Source organism: Otolemur garnettii, unplaced genomic scaffold (assembly GCF_000181295.1).
Source record: "Otolemur garnettii isolate 467f Iridium unplaced genomic scaffold, OtoGar3 scaffold00026, whole genome shotgun sequence".
NCBI lineage: Eukaryota > Metazoa > Chordata > Mammalia > Primates > Galagidae > Otolemur > Otolemur garnettii.
The window spans coordinates 7,463,952-7,467,311 of record NW_003852421.1 but is presented as its reverse complement, the minus strand read 5'-3'; the positions used below and the strand labels follow the sequence as shown (position 1 = coordinate 7,467,311).

The following is a 3,360-nucleotide window of genomic DNA, read 5'->3' as shown; positions in this document are numbered from 1 at the left end:
TAGCAATAGAAAATAGAGATGATGAATATCCGAATTTGTTCCTGGATTGTGCATGTCTATGTGGGTGTAACCAAAGATAAAGGGGCAAAAATCTTACAGTGTTGGCAAAAGAGAGATTAATGAATGGAGAAGGAGGGAAGGGGAAGTGGTGAGTGAGGCAAGCTCCAAGGAGATAAAAGGAGTAGTTGGGAATGGATAGACTTAGGGGACAATTGTGTAAATGTTTCCATTAACATGATAACGTCCTTACACTACAAATGTCAGATGGCCTGAGAAATGGAAAGATTTACTATGTCATCATGAGAAGTGACTGCTACATGTCAAATAGTCAGGTTTGAATCTTCCAATGGAAAGACTTACTATGTTAAGATCCGGGCCGGAAGTGATTGCTGCCTGTCAAACAGGTTTGAGTCTTCATTCTGCTGCTTGTTAGCTATATGGCAATGTCTGCACCCATCAGAGGAACAATCATCCTAGGGCCTATGTCAGGGCTGGTTGTGATGATTAACTAAGATGCTCTAAAAAGCACTTAGCGCAGTGCCTGGCACTTGCCAAGAATTCAATAAATGTTAATTATTGATGTTGTGTCTGATGTTCTTACAGATTGAGTATCCTTTATCCAAAATGCATGGGACAAGATGTGTTTCAGGTTTTGGAGGGTTTTTTTTTTTTTCAGCTTTTGGAATACTTGCATGATAATTACTGTTTGAGTATCTGAATCTTGAAATGCTCCAAGGAATATTTCCTTTGAATATCACATCAGTGCTCAAAAAGTTTTGGATTCTGGAGCATTTTGGATTTGTGGTTTTTCATTATGGATAGGGATCCGTATCCCTATCTCCAGTACTCCAGTACTCCAGTACTCCAAGTCTCTTGGATCTAACAACAGTCCTAGGCCTCACCTGCAACTCCTTTGTATACATCCAGTTGATCCTGAGTAACTCTAACTGCTCTCTGAACGTGAATGAATTCTGGGGGAATCTCATGGACCTTGTAGTTAACAGTTAACTGTAGACATGGCTTCAAATCCTTGTGACCATCATGGCTCTAGTCTGTGAAATATTGAATTACAGATTTTTTTCTATAAATAAGATTACTAGCATAAAACTGAATTTAACATTTTAAACTTTTAAATGTAATTTATTTATTTCTTTTTCTTTTTCTTTTATTAAATCATAACTGTGTACATTGATCCATTTATGGGGTTCAGTGTACTGATTTGATATACAATGTGAAATGCTTATATTGAACTAAGTAACACAGCCATCACAATTATACCCTTTTCTTAATAGTTTTGACACGTACCATTGCATCATGCACATTTGGTGAGGTCCCCCCAAATAGCCTCCCTCCTCAAATGTAATTTAATATACTAATAAAAGAGAAGCTGGAAAAAATACGATTTACTCATATTATTACTCAAATGTTTACAATTGCCTATAAGGGAGTACACTGGTTTAAAAAGTAAACATTTATTTATTTTTATTTTTAGAACCCAACCACAATATGATAAACAGTAAATACTTAGTTTAACCATGTCTAAGAAAATTAAGGCATTGAATAAGACTTAGTTCCTTCTAAAAGTGTTCCCAACTAGCTAGGTATGATGAGAAATAGACCTTAAATATAATATGATAAATCAAGTCATAAATAAGTGACAAGAGTGATATGAATTTGGAGAGAAAATGATTATTCTGCTTGGGAGAGACAGAGAAATGAACCTCTGTCCTTGTATCTGTTTACTTTAAGCCTATTCAGGTATCACCTCTGTGGAGCCTTCTCTGGGCTTGGGCAGAGTGGTGTGAATGGACAGGGAGGATCTGATCCAAGGAATGCTCCTGATTTAGAGACTAACAGGAATGGGGGAGTCAATGAAGGGGAAGAATGCTGAATGTCTCAGAGGATTCTGCCTTGAATGAAGACGACTGAGTAAAGGACAGGGAGGAAGGATTAAGTAAAGGACAGGGAGAAAGGATTCTCCCAGCCAGGGGGCAGATAAAGGCAGTGCATCCTTCTGAGGCCGGTTATGAATTGTTGTGTACCTAAGAGATAATCAGACATGAACGCACGGTGATGCCGTACAACATGGAAGGCTCAGCACCACCCGGAGAGTCCTCTTGCTTTCCTGGCTGATTAAACCTTACCGTAATCAAGCTTTGACTTTAATTTCCAGTCTACAGGAAATGTGTGGGATAGAGAATCAAGTTAAAATCAAAACAAATCTTGAATGTGGGATATTCTATAAGACAAACGATCTGTTCTAGGAGAAAAGGACTTCAAAGAGATTTTAAGAGAGATGAACAAATTTGATGAGTGAAACTTGTTCAGATTCTATTTCAATAAGTCAACTGTATACTTTTTAAAGACAGTTACAGAAATTTGAATTGAATATTCAATTATAGATGGTCCCAAACTTAAGATAATTGGAGTGAAGATTTTTTGATTTTAAGATAGTGCAAAATCAATACACAGTCAGCAGAAACCATACTTTGGGCCATATAACCATTCTGCTTTTCACTTTCATACATATTCAGTAAATTACATGAGATAGCCAATACTTTATTATAAAATAGGCTTTGTGTTAGAAGAGTTTGCCTACCTATCGGCTAATATAAGTGTTATGAGCATGTTGTAGGTAGGCCAGGCTAAGCTGTTATGTTCAGTAGGTTAGATGTATTAAATGTATTTTTAAATTAACAGTATCTTCAGTGTACGATGGGTTTATCCAGATGTTGCCTCCTTGTAAGTCTAGGAGCATTTGTTTATTAAAAAGTGATTATAAATTTTATTGCAGCTGATGAGGGCATTATGTTGTGTGAGAAATGTCCACCTTTTTTCTTTTGACATGCACATTGAAGTAGTTAGGGGTGAAATGACATAATGGCTTGACTTTGCTTTAAATGCCAGTTAAAAAAATGTGGAGAGCAATAAATTAAACAAATATGGCATTATTATATGGATGATTGTGAAAATTGATTGGTAGGTTTATGGGGGCTCATTGTACTCTATTTTTAAAGTATGGGAATTTCTTATTAAAACATTAAAAATAAATTGTATCCATGTTTGCTTCGGCAGCACATATACTAAAATTGGAATAATACAGAGAAGATTAACATGGGCCTTGTGCGAGAATGACACTCAAATTTGTGAAGCATTCCATATTTTTTCACACCCACGTAGGAGTAAAACTCAATTCAATTCAAGACGGGGGGAGGAGGAACAAGGGAGGAGAAGAAAAGAGGGAGGATTAGGTGCTCTCACTTAATGGCACAATGTAGGGGTGTATGGGACACCTTTGGGGTACAGGACACAACTACAAGAGGGACTCTACCTAACAAATTCAAATATGTGACCTGGTTG

General features: G+C 36.8%; 1 non-coding gene across 1 annotated transcript; it reads left to right on the top strand.

Annotated features, from left to right (window-relative positions):
* The first annotated feature begins 3,061 nt into the window (after window positions 1-3,061).
* Window positions 3,062-3,166, top strand: LOC111724807. The gene has a single exon (XR_002773029.1). It is a non-coding gene; the product is annotated as a U6 spliceosomal RNA (small nuclear RNA).
* Window positions 3,167-3,360: the final 194 nt, after the last annotated feature.